Here is a 16,368-nt window from a genome sequence, read left to right on the forward strand (position 1 = left end):
CTGGGTATTGTTGAACACTGAAGCTTTGGACTGAACCAATAAAGATGAGCACTGCATGGTGTCAGGTGACAGGAATCAGGCCAGGGTCCCGTGGGCAATGCCATTGTTTCTCAGGCCTTTCTCTCTGCATTGTGTGTGTGTGTGTGTGTGTGTGTGTGTGTGTGTGTGTGTGTGTGAATGCATGTGTGTGAGTGCAAGTGTGTGCATGTATGTGTGACTGTGCATACATTACATGGGTTCCGTGGACCGACTGCCTGCATAGCGAACACCTGGAGCATATCTTCCCACGTTAGTGTGAAACACATGGACCCTAAAGGTTACCACCTTTAAAGACCCACTTGTCTTTGAAAATTGTTTAAAAGGACCATGTAGAGAAGTGATTAAAATATAAATTCCTAGCATGAAGCTACTGTTTAAAACTGTGTACATTCTAATTACCTAACTGTACTCTGTTTTTCATTAAAACACAAATATTCCCTTGGTCCCAAACAGGAGCGTGTTTGGTTCCATTTTCTATGCTGTTTTATGGGCTTGGTCTTCCAGCTGAAAGTTGGGGAGAGGCCATAACTGCTAGAATCTGTGTTCTGGGCCTGATGCTAAGGGAGCGCTTTACAACACTGCCAAGTTACCTGCGCTGCCATACGCGGTGCGCAGTGTTTTTCTTGTTAGATTTATGCCCCTGATTACCACAGGATTGCATCTGGCTCCAGGATGCCTTACTGCCTGTGCTGTGGAAAACTGAGCCACTTTTAAGAGCTTTTTTTCCCCAAAGTGGTGTAGTGGTGACCTTTGTGAGGAGAGGGCCGTAGGGCCTCAGGGAGGAGAAAGGGCCTCCTCGCTCCTGGAGGGGTGCTGGCCTGCCCTGCTCCTGCCACTGTGTCCTCCGTGCCCAGCTCCTGTGGCAAGGCAGCGCCTCTCTGTCCTGATCTGGATGTACCCAGCCTCGGCAGGCCAGGAAGCTGAGTGTTATGGATTAAAAACCGGTGGTCAACTTAACACTAGCGTAATTAAATCAGCAGGGTGCTGAGTGTAGATGTTCCACCTGGGCAAAGTTGCCAGCATAAATAGAGGTACAGAGAAGGGCAGCGTGGAGGCATTGGGGGTTCTCCTATATGTGAAGCTCTGATCCTTACATTGAGCATTGTTTCTTGGCTCAAGAAGGGAAGACATGTGCCACTTAATCTCCAGGACCAACTCGTCACACTGGCTTCCTGGCACATATTCATCTGTGCTTATTGTCAGAGGAGCTTGGGGCCACCGTGTCACTGAGGATGGCTGTGGTGCTTTTCAGGACAGCCCTGGTCTTTGTTGTGAGTGTGACTTCTCGGCTCCAGCGTAGAACCCTCATCCCACCAGCACAGCTTCTTCATCCTGCTGGCATGGACTTTCTGGCATCCACCGCTGACCTTTGGACCTTCCCAGACGGATCCATAAAAGACACTGGCGTGAGTCCTCTTCATGGGCTCTAGACCTCCAGCTGGACTTGTAGGAGGCATTGTCGTGGGTTCTAGGTTTTCATCTGGACTCAGGCAGGACACTGCTGTGGGATCCAGGCCCTTGGCTGAATATCCTATGTCTTTGGTGTTGTGGATAGATTTCCTGCATTTTCTTGTGTTAACTCTGGGTGACCATCATAAAATAATATAAACTCCGTGTCCTGATTCTAATTGTTCTCTGTACAACCTCTGACTGCAGCCCTGAGGCACAGTGCCCTGTCCATCACTGGATGGCCCAAGGTCAGCTGCTGGACAGTCCACTTCCTAAGGACCAGGCCCTTGTAGTAGGTGGAAGTCACCAGCAGCCAGCGTGGCGGCTTCCTCTCGCAGCCCTCGTCTGTGGTTTCACTACGTGGCTCCCTAGCAAGACCTCAACCAGGAATGGCTTCCCAGAGCACCAAGAGCTGGCTCTGCCATCTCCTGGTGGGCAGGACAGCGTGTCCAGGTTCTCCCCTCTCCAAGGAGGTAGGTGTCTCAGCAGGATGGAGGTGGGGCTCTCGCACCCTGAGAGAGGTGCTGCTTTCTCTATTTGCTGTGGTCTCCAGGATCCTCAGTACATCGCACTCCTAGGCAACCCGCACCCCAGTAACTGCCACAACTTTTATTTCCCATCAGACATTTCTTACTCATGCGGCTGTGTGGCTCCCGTCTCTGGCTGGCCCACACTGACGATGCGACAGGTTAGGTAAGTTTTCCTACTTTCTTATTTTGTTATTACTCACATTATGTGTCATTGTGAATGAACACTGAATTTAATTGCCATGTTTTTAAAATATACAACTCAAAAATGATGTGTTTCAAAACTTTGGTTAATATGGTGATATGTTACTTTTTTTGTGTAAACCTTTCATTCCTGGAATACATTCAATATGATCGTAATTTTCATAGGCTGTTTTCTTGGGATTGCCAATATGTTTCAGAACTTGAACCTGTGTACAAACAGGCTGTCATTTTTTGCCTCGCTGCCTCTTGTTGGTTTCACATGCGCACTAACCTCTGGGAATGCCCTACGCGGAGCTGACCAGGTCCTGCCATCCAGGCCCTTCCCTCCTGGGCTTCCTCCCATTCTGAGCAGCTATGGAGAATCCCTCAGTCTGTCGCCTTTTGCTTAGATTTCCAGCGTCTTCAGTTCTGTGTGACAACAAAGGCTTCCTCCTTCACCTGTTCCCAGGCATCAGCTTCAGGTGATCTCCATTCTCCTGCATAACACCATCCAAATGGAACTATGTATGAAGAGGAAAAGTCTCTTCCTTGGATACCGGAAAATAATGCAAAATACCTAATTACAGCTCACCTATTAGACACAGTTTCAAAAACATTTGACTAGCGTTTCACATGCGTTCTTTAACTTTGTTCCTTTCCTTTCTAATTACTGATGTAGCCAGCAGGCTTAGGTTCACTGCGGATCCAGCTGAGTCTTCAGGGCCTGTCCCTGTTCAGCCTCCTGAGCTCAGTCTTTGGTTATCACTGACGTCAGCATTTTAAAGAAGTTTTCCACTTATTACTCAGTGAGGGTAAAGTGCAATCACCATCGGAGTTTTAAAATTTCTGTACAAGATGCTGACACACCTGCAAGCTCTGCAGCCAGCTGCACCCCAGAGGCTGATCCCACAGGTACCAGCGCAGAAACTTGGAACAGGAAGAGCAGCTCGGGGTCTCCATGTGCAATGTTGAAAGTAAGCATCGTTTGAAACATACCAGTGGTTGCGAGCTGCTCTACAAAAGCTTTCAGTATTTCTTTGTTGCTTGAAAAATATGTAAGTGTCTGCACCATCTACAGTCCCAGCTCAGTTTGTTTTCCAAGGCTGAAGCCCCAGTGTTACTTTGGGTGGGGCCCCTGCAGATCACGGGGTGCTGTGAGGATGCCTGGTGGGTTCACCCACTGACGAGCTGGCAGAGGGTGGATACGGGAGGTGATGGGGGTGTGGGGGAGGCCGTGGGGCTGACCCCGGGGACTCTGCCTGGGCCCTGCTGCTGCTCTCCTGCACTTCCTTCTCTCTGCCTCCTGGCCGCCGTGAGGTGGCCCGACCGTGAGCTGTGCCCGACCGTGCTCCTCTGCTGTGATCCGCTGCCTCACCTCGGGCTCTCAGCAGTGGATCCCCTGACCATGGACAAAACCCCTTGACCCGTGGGCCTGTATAAACCTTTTCTCCATCAGGCTGTTTTCTCCATTACTCCGTCACAGTGACAGAAGCCTGGTGACCAGCTTGCTTTTCACACCTGTCTCTACAGCAGTCCTGTCGCCATCAGTCTGGTTAGTGTTTTCTCTTTGCGCATCACTCCGCTATTCGAGGTCTTCTGGAAACTCCAGCACGAGTGCTCTCCCAACCCTCCCTCAAGTGTCCCTAAGAAAAAATTAACTTTTCCTTCGAGTTCCCAGAATAGTTTATTTTTCAAACTGTATCTTATGGTTGGAGATAACTGTATTAGTTTTGGGTACAGAGTTAATCACATTTCTTTTTAATACTTCAATTAAGTAGTTTGAGTCATCACGGTTTCTTCCAAAAATTTCCCCTTATTCCCAGAGCTTACATTCCAGAGCTACTCTGAGAATAAATACAATCCCTAACAGCCACTACCACAGAGTGCTCACCATGTGCCCCTCACAGGCATGTGGGCCTGTGCCTGTGCCCCTGCATTACACAGCAGGACTGCAGGGACACAGAGGTGAGGGCTGTGTTCAGGGCCGCGCAGCTGTCTTCTCTGTCTGGCTGTGTCACTTTCTTCTGGAGAAGGACTTGGTTCTGTGACTGCCTCTGAAGACCAGAGTGAAAGGAACTGGGAGTTTGGGCCACACAGGGTGGCACTGAGAGAGACCGTGATGCTCCCTCCAGCTCTCTCCAGCTCCACCGCTGCTTCTGCCTTGGCTATGTAAGAAACTGGAGCTCAGGACATCGCATACTTTCCTCAACACAGCATTTCTGTGAGCAGCGAAGGGATCCGGCTGTTTCTGACTCCCAGTTCCTGTTCCCACTGCCCGCCCAGGTTCATGGAGGGCAACGTGCCCTGCTGCTGGTGTATGACACAGACAGGCAGAGCCTTCCTTTCTCAACTCTTGCTTGGGTTTCTCGTGACCTAGACGTTACAACTCTGACCTTTTGGTGCAGTGGATTTCCCCAGAAGAGTTCTGGCCTTCCCCACGCCAGATAGGCCGCTCTGCGGTACTGCGATCTGATGACCCTCCACGCAGCTTTCCTCCGAAAGCGTGGGTTCTGACATTGCTGTCACTTCTAACATGTGAGTGAATGTCTGTGGGCAGCACAGTGCAACTCTAGGGTCCCTTGGGGTGCAGGCAACAGCGCAGCCTCCACCTCCCACAGTTTACTCTCTTGCTCATAGCAGTTCTTTTTGGAAATGTTTAAGATGATTTTCCAAAAAATTACACCCTGCATATATCTATCTGAGTGTTATCTTACTGGAGAAATTCTCTGCAGTCTTTTTTTTTTTTTTTTTTAGAAAAAAGAAAATAAAAATGAAATTGTGTTCCCAAAGGGGAAGCAGAGGAGTTGGTACAACTCCATTAGCAGATAAGTGGGAGATACGGGTCCTGATGAGACCATAAACTGACTGTCCTCATCAGAAATGTGATCCTGCAGTAGGTTTTTAATGAGTTCAAGATTCCAGAGAAGCTTCATTTTATTCCTCCTCGAGAAGGAGGCCCTTTGAGGCTGGGGGCCTGGGCGAGCCCTTGTACAGTGACCAGCAGGCTCCTGCAGGGCAGGTCCGGGAGTTGCGCAGGACTCCTTCAGGGAATGAGGGCGAGGCGTCCCGTCCCCGGCCCGCTGGTTTCCTTTGTGCCCGTTCATTCCCTCAGCTGCTCTGCTGGCCAAGAAGTGATGGCAGTTTTGCCTTCATGGTTCCAGTGTGGCAAAATTCCTGATGGTGCAGAACAGGGCTCCATGCTGGGCCCCTGGGCTTCTTTCTGGAGTGCACCGACGCAGTGGGTTCAGACTCACAGGACCATCAGTCTCCACAACCAGCACTCCTAAGACCGGGCTGGGGGGGGGAGGGACGGAGAGGAGTCCTGGTCTGGGCCTCTGGGTCACTCCCTCCTCATTATGCAGAAATTTCCAAACTGCCTGAAGGAACATCAAGAATGTGTTTTGCCAAGAATATTTGCCCTTAGCATTTTAATCCCAATAAATTCTACATGTCTCTGAAAATGAATCCATTCTGTTCCATCATCTTTAATTTACTGATGCCCATGATTTTCTACATTTTAATTCGAATTCAAGTGTGAAATGGAACTTTGGTTCCAAAGACAAGCACTCTGGGCCTTGTACTTAGAGTCTCAGTAGGTTGTTTTACATAGCTGAGGTTTTTGGTCCGTTAACCGTGATGAATAGACTACTGTTCTTGCACAATGCGGATGATTAAACGATAAAGCTCGGAAGGAGGCCTGTCACAGAGGAACACTGAGCGCTCGCAAAGGCCGTGTGGATGGGACTTTGGCATTTCATCGGCGTGGTAGCTGCTTCTTAAGTGCGTCACAGCCTTGAAGCTGGTGGGGCGGAGGTCAGTGGCCTGCTGGACGGGAAACAGGCCAAGGAGACAGTTAGAGGGCGTTTGGAGGGAGACAGTGTCACGCCAGCTCAGGGCCTCAAGCCTCATGGACAGAGCCCGCCTGGCCCCTTTACCTGGAGCGACCTTATCCCCCTCCTGCCTCCCTCCCTCTTAGATCAGTGATCTCTTCCAGCTATGTTTGTGTGGACTCCTCTTGGTCATCTGAATCCAGGTCTCAGCTCTCTACTCTGAATTCTCTCTCTCTCTCTTTGATCTAGGATGGAACCAGGGCCTGGCACATGGTCTCTGCTGGACCTCAGTGGCCCCATCTTTGAGTTCTTCACAAACACTCAGTGCCATATGCTGTGTCCCAGTTTGTAAGGTGTGACTTAGTTCTTTGAAATATGAGACCCAAGACTTCAAATGTGACTGAATAAGTAGTAAATATTCAAGCTGAAGACATTTTAGAGCTGGTGCTTTGTTTGTTAAAGTACTAAATAAATAGCTTGCGTTTACCAAGCGACTGACAGAATCACAAAGCAGAGCTGGCCCCGCCATTTCCCATGATGTAAAGGCTGGTGCTGTGCTCTGACCTCTGAACAGCACTGGACAGCCATCCACGGTTTCTCTCCCACAGTCCTCTGGTGAGCTTGGTCTGAATTCACACAAGTTGAACCAAAGCTCTACGCTCGTAGCCCCTGTGCGAGGGCGCTCCAACTTCTGCAAGGGCCATGGGGGCTTGCACCGCGACACTGGAGCCCATTTGCATCATGCTCCCTTGTTGCCCCGTTGTCCACGCGCTGGTGGAACCCTGTCACATGCTCTTGGTTGTGGCATTAGGGTTGAGTGTTGACTCTACTGACTTCAGGATCTGCCCAAAGGACTGGTGACACACACTTCTGTGAGGGTCACGGTGGTGTGGCCTTGTGGTCTATGTCTGGCCACTCACTCCTTGCTCTCTGTCACTGTCCCTTGCTCTCCTTTCTGGCCACCATGAACTAAGCCTCCTTGCTCCGCCACACCCTTCCCCCCACGATGCTCCTGCCTTGGAACCAGCTGACCATGGACCGGATCCTCTGAAACCACAGCCAAATGAAGCTTCTCCTCCACTAAACTGTGGGTGCTGGTTACTGCATCTCCATGATGGGAATGCTGACAAATACATTTCTTTCCTTAGTCCCTCCCCAGCCTCCTGGTTCCTAAATCAAGCAAGATGCCTTTTTTCATTTTTTTCCTCTTGGGTCTATTTTTTAATGTTCCTACTGTTCCTCTCGTGCCATTTTTGAGTTAAATGCAATGATACTATATTAAAACCACTGCTCGAATTATTCAGCTGTGGACCTCATACCTGTCGTCTACTTTTCTGGAAAGCAGTGACTGTGAGACTGCACAGGCACAGAGGATAACTTCCCTCTCACGTGCACGGCTGTGGAAGAAGCACCGGGGAGCAGATAAAATAAGGGAAAGTGACTGCCAGCTGGACGGTGGGAAACCCTGAGGTTCTGCAGCCTCAGCAGCTGCAGACACGACTGAACCTTGTCTTTCTGTGGTGGTCTCTCGGGGAGCCATGGGTCATTGTGCTTCTCTCTGCCCCTGCACTGTGGGTGCCCAGAGCTGACCTGGTGCATGGCTGTAAGCTTGTTGCACGGTGCTTTGGGTTATAGTGTAGCTCAGAACTGTTGCTCGTGTTTTCTTCCTGTGAAGATCCGTGTTGATGTGACAATCTGTTCTGTGCTCCTGTGTTTTCATGCTTACTCTGTAGAAATGGCCTAACTTGATTTTTTTTGTTGTACATGAGATATACAGATTTTATGAGATATTATGAAATATACAGATTTTATAAGATATACAGATTTTATGAGATTATTATGTAGAACTTTAGTATTGATCTTTTAAGAAAATTTATCCTCTGCTAAAATACTTGGGAGCAGCTAAGAATGCCAACATTTCTTGCGCACACCATAAAATAACAATGTTTTTCTCCCACACAAACTCTGTTCTGGGAGATCTCTATGCTTTCACTGGAAAGCATTATTTTAGTTAAAACTTTTCAAACAGAAAAAGTACTATATGAAAGCAAGCACTAAGGGATTCTAAAACATAACACAACTCTTCACTGTTGCCCACAATTATTAGTATCACTGGGGGAGAAATATTTTTTATCACTAGCATTGTTTTACATTTTTTCCGGTTTTGAAATCTACATCGGTGAGACTTGGGAGGAAGCCTGGTAAGAGGCCTCACCTGCTGAGGTCTTAGCTGTTACCTACCACTGCTGCGTTCCCTTTGCAGGTTTGATTCTCATGTGCTCTCTTGACGGCGTGGGTGCCTGAGCCTCTTTGCTGCCCATCTGGTAGCACAGGGTCCCCCATAACTTGCCTGCAGCTCCCTGTGGTGCTCACAGAGACCGCAGCGGATTTTCCATGAACCCAGGAGGTGGGTGCCTGTGCTTGCCACCAGCTCCCGGGATGCTGCTGCGGTGGACACTGCATAAAGACCCTCTGTGTGAGTCACATTCTTTACCAACTTGGAGGAAGAGGCAGGCTTGATTCTTCTGCCTTCCCAAGTGTAAAACTGCCTGCCATTCATTTTAGCAAGCACTTACTGAAGCCTGTTAAATGCTGGAGACTCAAGAGTTCCATCTTACGCCAAGCTCTTGAATGGCATCATTTCTTTTAGGGTCGTGTCTCATAAGCATAATTATATAGTTAAATATATATGCAATTACTCTGCCTCCTCTGATCAGCAGTTGTGTGAGGGCATGGATCTTGACAATCATTCTTTTTTTGTACTGGGGATCTAACAGCTTTGCACTTGCCAGGCAGGCACTTACATCACTGAGCTAAATCCCCAGCCCCTAAGCAATCACTTTTGACTTTTATAATCTACTGCTCAGCTCAGTGCCTGGAACAGAGCCATACCAAAAAATTAAGAAATAAATGCTTTTTTTTTAAATTTTGAAAGTGGTGGAATATAACAGAATAAGACAGAATAAAGCCAACTGAGACCGTGTAGTGAAATTGGTACAGAACTTCACAGCAGGTTACTGGGATAACATTAATAGGTATCACAATATATCTCGTTATCTTTACAATAGTTGTTCTTTCAATCACATATATCAAAATAAAAAGAAATATAGAACATTATAGAACTTATCAAAACAGAATATTGAATAGAGCAGTATCATTAATCAGAATAGAGCAAAACAGTAATATATTTGACTTCAAAGAGATGGTAGAAGGAAATCCCTCTTATTTGTTATGGTCAACCTCTCAAGAGATGCTCAGATTTCTGGTTCCCATTTGCTAATGAGGAGGACAGGGGAAGGGAGGTAAGGGAAGTGGGATGTTTGACTCTAGGCCGTGCACCAGTAGGCTCACTATTGCTTAGCAGGGAGGCAGGCTGGTTGCTTGGTTTCCCAGCATCCTAAATTCCAACATGGTGTGGATCTCAGAAGACACTGGTGGTTCTCTCCCTGGAAGGGCTGTAGTCTGCCACACCACAGCCACTTACCAGGGAGGCAAGCTGCTTGCTTGGTTTCCCAGGGTCCTAAGTTCCCAAAATAAATGCTTTTTAAAAATGAAGGTTGGAGGAATATTTTGGACCATTAGTATATCTCTGTTAAAAACAGAAGTGATTTTATCAGTTTTCAAAGAATTAGGCTGCAAGAACCACACCCTTAAAACATTATCCAGGCTCCAGAAGATGGGTCTTCCTAAGTGTTAATGTTTCCTAGTATACAATGATCGCAGAACGTAATGATTACATGCTCAGGGGGAGTCAGCGCAGGGTCTCGGGTGCATCCTAAGGTGCTCAGGACCGTCAGTTCTTTCCTGTTCTCTCTGTGCTGTTGCTTTTTCCTCTGAAGTTCAAGAGATGAAGCTCAGAGAAAACTTAAGTCCCTTGCAGATAAAGAAGTCCAGCTGTTCTTGTATTTGAGAAGTGTTTAATATACTGCTACACACAGCCTACTCCGGCTTCCTAAATGGTTTCTGCTGAGGCGCAGTCTGTGTACATGGTGAGTTCTGTTGGTTCAGGAATCCCGTGTCAGAAGGGAAGATGACTAGGAGGTGCATCTCGGGAAGTCTTGGTGATTACACTATTTGGGTATTCTAGGAGGCCCTGGCCACATCCTTTCTTCTGTTGACAAATGTCCCATCTGCTCATCAGTGCAAAGGTCTGCCGAATTTATTTTCATCCCCTTGGGGCACATGAGGAAGGAAATGCAGGGTGCCTGATGCTGCTTCCTGAGCCTGCAAGGCCCTGGGATATTTCAGGCTATGAAGACCCCAGTCTGGGAGGTTTCTTGATGTTAGAAAGCACTGTTTTAGAGGAAGTTTTCAAGGTTTGTACAGTCATTTTCAACTTTCTGAAATGAGTGGAGAAGCAAAAATAACTTTGAAAAATGTATGCTTCTATCTTCTGTAGTGAGCAGGAAAGTAAGGGAACTGGTGAGCTGAAAGGTTGCCTTCTTGACATGGGCAGTGTCTTCACATTGTCTGATCCCAAGGGACCACAGACAGTGACCCCAGCCCCTCTAGGATGACACTTTCCGTACCTCGGAGGTGCTGACTCCACTCTACCGAAAGCCCTGCACAGAGCGGGTGTTGCTTTCTCTGTGGCTCAGCAGGGTCTCAGCACAAGGATGGATGCAGATGGATGTGCACCCGTGCTGGGGACTGACGGGGCCCTGTGCCTGTGGGAGACCCTGAGACGGCCTCTCTCTAGCTGCTGCTGTCATGTGAGGGCAAGTTCCATCTCAGACCTCTGGACAAAGGTGCCCCACCCTCAGTAGTGCAGAGAGACCTTTGCATCACTACAGCTCACCATCAGGCCAGGAGGTCATGAACTGCTGTGTTCTGTCCCCTTCAGGAGGTGGCCCTATGGTTCCACAGTACAGTATCAACCTCTCACCTCAGTCGCACACTTCCCACGTCTCCCCATGAGACCGTCTCTCCTTCCTCCGTCTGTTCACTGCCTATGAACTTTCCTCTCTGATTCATCAACGTGATTCCAAGGTCTGCCTGGTCTCCGGTGAGGCTGGGCTCTGGGGGTGCAACAAGATCTAGGCAGTCCTCCACTCTGCTCCCTCCGGGGAGGAGAATCAACAGCACACAGTGCTGATCCTCTGGGGAGAAGTGGACCACAGTCTCAGGGCCAGTGAGACTGATGCTGCCCCAAAGGGAAACACCTTTCTTTGCGTTCAGAAAAAGCTTCTTGGAAGAGTCAGCTGAGGCTGAGACCTGAAGACCAAGACCAGTTCACACATGCGAAGAACCCGGGAGAGGCATGTAAAGCCTCTGGAGGAGACGCAGCAGAGGAAAGAGTCTGTCTGCACTAGAGGCTGCAGAAGCCCAGGTAGCTGCGGGGTGAGGGAGAGTCGCAGGCAGCCGGGCCAGGTCACACCAGAGCTCTGATGGCCACGCAGACTGCCAGAGGATGGTTTCTCTTTGAGAAGAGCCATCTGTGTGACCTTAGTGATGGGCAGGCTGCCTGCAGACTGCTTACCCTGGGCCTGGGCAGGATGGGGAGATGCCTGGGAAGTCCATTCCCAGGACCCGCCCACGGAGGAGCACTCAGAGGACCTGGCTGTCCAGTCTTCAGGAGTGAATGAAAGTACACGGCGTTTAATCCCAGCAAGAGAACCCTCCACGATCCACGCGCTGGCCAGCCACTGCACAGCCCAGAGGGACCCACCCAGGTGGTGCAGGCCAACCCAGCCCTCTTCACACACTGCCTGACCCGGCCTGCTGCACGCAGGTGAGCACCACCTCAGGACGCTCCCGAGGGTCTGCCCCCGTGGACCTTCCTTTCGCTACTCGGACGCCTGTTGGGTTTGGATTCCGCACAACATCCCACATCTGTTAGCATTTTACTCGGTTTCTCATTCTTAATAGGCTTTCATCACCCTCCCTAGTTACATGCTGAAATGTGATCATCTGATTCCTAATTCCTGTCTCCGCCTGGTGTCTGTTCGAATGTTACTATCAAACTGTAAACTTCTAATACTGGAGCAATAGCGTTAGAGATTGAAAATATGAGCAAGTTTTCTGTATTATTTCCCAACAAAGCATTGGTAAACATTTCCAAGGAACAGTTTAATTGGTTTCCTTAGGCTCTTTGAAGTATAAGTTGCGCCAAAGGTGAAATAAAGTTTGCTATTATTTGTATTACTGTATTTTGGGGCAAGTGACCGGCTCTGGTGGAGGAACAGGAACAGTCATGTATAATGAACAATGGTGGAGAAGAACACATGTTCTAAGTCGCAGTGTGAAGAACAGATCAAGCAAGGAAACTATTTCCAGACATTCAGTATGTAGCCTCGGTCTGGACTAATTCTCGTGCTTCTGGCAAGAGACAAAGGAGTTACAATGAAAGGCATTCCTGAGTTCTTTTTGGGATATAGTCACCTGTAACTTGAAAAGTAATGGTTTCAATGTCATGTTTTACGGATTTCTGCAGATATTTGTACTGGTTCAGCTGTGCTACAGAAATGGGAAAATGCTGACTGACTTTATAAACTAAAAAGAACATACTTGATTTGCAAAGTGGTGATTGATAAGAATGGAGTCATATATTTGGAGAATATGGAAGCTACAGTTTCAAAAATCATAAAGAGAATGCCTTTGTTGAAATGTAGAACAAGTCCTTTTATAACACCTGAACAATTTTGAATGAATTAACATTCATTTTGCGTACCCATTGAAAATTGTAGAAATAATTTCACTTAATCACTTTGAATAATGCTTCTAATGTGTACTGATATTCTTTCTTAACTCAAGTTCCTGTTTTCAAATTATTTTCTTGATGTTTTACTTCATTTCTCTTTCTGAGGCTTTCTAGATGTTGCAGTTTGTTTAAAAGTCAAAGCATTTCGGGGTCATGGGAGGTGGCTTTGCTAAGGCGGCTGAGTCTAGCGTTTGTGATTGGTTCACTGTCCAGCGCTGGGATTGACAGTGTGAGCGCTGCACCCGCCCAGGGGCCGAGCCGGCCTACAGCACAAGGGAGGGAAGGTGGTGCCTTTCCCCTTTTCCCCTTTGCATGTTCTGGGTTGCAGCGGCTATGAGCAGCTGCCTCTCAGCCACCCCAGCCCTGGAGCCAGCTGAGTACGGACTGCAACCTCCAACCTGAGTATGGACTGTAAGCTACTAAACCTTTCCTTCCCTAATTTTGGGAATCAGGTATTTTGTCTCAGCAATATGAGAAAAGTATCCAAGTCAGAGACTGCTTTGCTGATTTTTTTTTTATCTTCAGTGACAAATACTTCATTTCTCTTTTTGAGACTACCTAGATTATTTGAATTTATTTTTATGGCCTATGAAAAAGATTAGACAGCATGCAAGCCCGTTGGCTAATAAATCTATTGAGTCTTTATAAAATTAAAAAATAATTGCTGGATCAATGCTGGTTTCAGCAAATACCTTCTTTCTGCTGAATATGTCAACTGAATACATCCTGTTTTCCTTCAGCATAAAAATAGTTATCAGGGAAAGAGTTACTTGGAACCACAATGAGAAAACCACAATTGAAGAACTCAGTGTGTGAACCACAGTCCTCTCAGCTTTGCTAATACAGTGTGTGATAATGGGAAGCTATCAAATATCTAGCCTACATTTTTATGACTTGTGTCTTAAAGTACCAAATAGTTCACAAAGAAAGTTTTCACTTATGGAACAAATCAAGCTAATATATTCAAGAAATGAATTTAGAAGAAGTCTAAAAATATTCTTCTGAAATACATAGTAAGATAGTGTAACTCAGGGCAAAGAGTCTGGGTGGTGTATCCAGAGAAATCCCGTAGCAGAATTTCAAACTTGTTTCAAGGTCATCTTCAATTAGCGGTGAACACTGAGACATACAGAGATAAAGGAACTTGGTTAGTGCCATGCAGGGAGTTGTTGGTTTTACCAGTCCTAGAAGCTAAGTGTCTCTCTTTCTCTCTAAGATACCAAACTACTTGGCTTTGTGTGTGCACGTATCTGTGAACTCACACTGTTTCTGTGATACCAGCACTAGAATGCTCCTTATGCTTCTTCTGGGTGACAGGAAATGAGTCATAAAATGGCTTTTGCTTTATTTATTCTTGCTGGAGAAGGACAGTGCAATGCAGGGGTGCAAGCCCTTAGCCTCCCCTCCGTGCACGTTTGTTCGAGTGAGGTTTTCAGAAGTCCATGTTTTTTGTACATCTGACGGTCAGAATTGTGACAGTCCAGGCATCTCGAGCTGATCACTGGGTCTGTACAGCTGTGGGACTGCAGGAGCGAGGTGTCTCTATGACATTCTTCCCAGGCTTTCTACCTCTCTCCATGGCTTACAGCTCAGAGAGGAGGAAAGCATGAGGAAAACAAACAGAAACAGACCTTCTTTGTGCATTGGCTCCCAGTCTGCCAGCCAGCCGGCTGGACACAGAGACAATTTCCTTCGCATCTGAAGCCTTACCCTGACTTCCACACAGGGAAGTTGGGAAATATTTACTGTCGTGGGGCCCTGGGAGATTGTTCTTGGAAAGGACAACTTCTGCGAACCTTTGTGTGTTCGCTGAAAAATCTCTTATGGCCAGGATTTCACAAACTAGATGTGATCGCCTCCTTGCAGTACAAAAATTACAGAAAAACAGAAAAAAACCCAACTTAAAGTTTTGAAATCTAGTAATATGGATGTGGTTTCTTCTTACACAAAATAATTTATACTTCTGAATCACTGGGTAGAAATAAGGGGAAGAATTTTAAGATACTGTGTTCTACTCTGGGATTTTGTGAACCACTGAGAATTCAAAACAGTCACTTCTACTTTCTCATTACTCATCTGTCATAATTTTTTTGAATCCCCTCTCCATGGAGAGGCTTGGGTCAGATAGTAGAAAAGATATCAAAATTAAAAAAGCATGATCATTCAGCAATTTGTCATTGTCCAAAATGAAAATTCAAACAATAATGATAAGAATAATCATGTGACATAAGCACTAGTTTGATTGGAATGATCTATATAAGTTTTTAGTCTTTCTTGAAACAATATATGTAGTCATGCAAATATCATCTCTTATAATCTCTCTGTCATGATGCAGTGTCCCAGGCACCCTGAGCCTGTGGCTACAGAGGGGTGGCACACATGGCCGTACATTGTGGGCATGACTAGCCTCTTAGGCACAAAGCCAGCTGCCGTGACTGGGCTCTCGGACGATGTCCTCCTCCAGCTGTCTGGCACAGTGCATCAGCTTGCCATTTCTAGCCAAAGTCTGCAGCTGCAGAATTCCTGTGTTGGTCTGTTTTGGCATTATTAGTTCTGATCAGTTGACATGGCAGAAGAGCCTGGTCAACTTGCTGGGGTTTAAATCAGGCAAACTTCAGCCTGAGGCTGCTCTTGATCTGAGTACAAGGTTATCTTGCCAAACCAGGATGACACTCCCAGCCAGTCTCAGGTGCCCTAAAACCCAGGACAGTTACATGACTGAGATGAACTTCCCAGTTACCTCTGTCTGAGCATCAGAGGGGACCACTTCCCAGCCTCCTAGGGGATTCTTTGGAGAGCCCCTCTCTGGAGGCCCTAATGCGGACTAGGCACAGCTCTTGTCTTTCACGTGTTTTATTACCTTTCTGGAATGTTCTAGAATGTTCTTGAGGAAATCAGATAATGATTATATGCCTCACATTCTCATCTTTCTCGATTCCTCTCCTACATTTCCTACATCTGAACAGTGTTGAGCATTTCTTTTTATTTCTCTGAATTCATATCTTCTCTTTATGTTCACTTGGCCCAGATGGAACACATCTTCCCCAGCACAGTGAGTCCCTGAGCTTATTTTTTATTACCTGAAAGGGGAGCAAAGGCTTCATGGAATCTGGAATTCCGCACTCATAAAAATTGTCTGTTTTCACCTTAGAGGCCAAGTATTACCTTGCTTTCTCTTTCTAATATCCAAAAGTTCCAAGGTTTAATGGGTGCTTTGGGTAAATGGGAGTGCAGATTTTGTACTCAGAAAGGCCTAAGGAAAAGAGTATTAAGTGTTTGAGTCATCTACTTGTTTACACTTACTGTGCGTATGCTTGTTGTTTGGACTTGTCTGTTCCTTGACTCCCAAAGGACTCATGCCCACATCTTCACATGAGAACTTCTCAAGGAACAAGTGGACACAACCAAGTTTACCTCTCAGCTGTATGAAATACTGATACCAAAACTTCCAGAAACTTCTTACAATTATAATACTGCCAGAACCTTCCACAATGGCAGAAGCCACTGTTGGGTACAGTAGGGCCCTTGGTATAATAGATAAGTCAGTGGAGACTGCCACCCGGGATGACAGTGCTTTCTGTGGTACCTGTGCACCAGCAGGGGTGAAGGTGTACTGGGGAGACCTCTGCTTTTGGTTCCT

The sequence above is a fragment of the Cavia porcellus genome, unplaced genomic scaffold (assembly GCF_034190915.1).
Source record: "Cavia porcellus strain 051 isolate PalLab524CR breed Dunkin Hartley unplaced genomic scaffold, mCavPor4.1 scaffold_10, whole genome shotgun sequence".
In the NCBI taxonomy this organism is placed as follows: domain Eukaryota; kingdom Metazoa; phylum Chordata; class Mammalia; order Rodentia; family Caviidae; genus Cavia; species Cavia porcellus.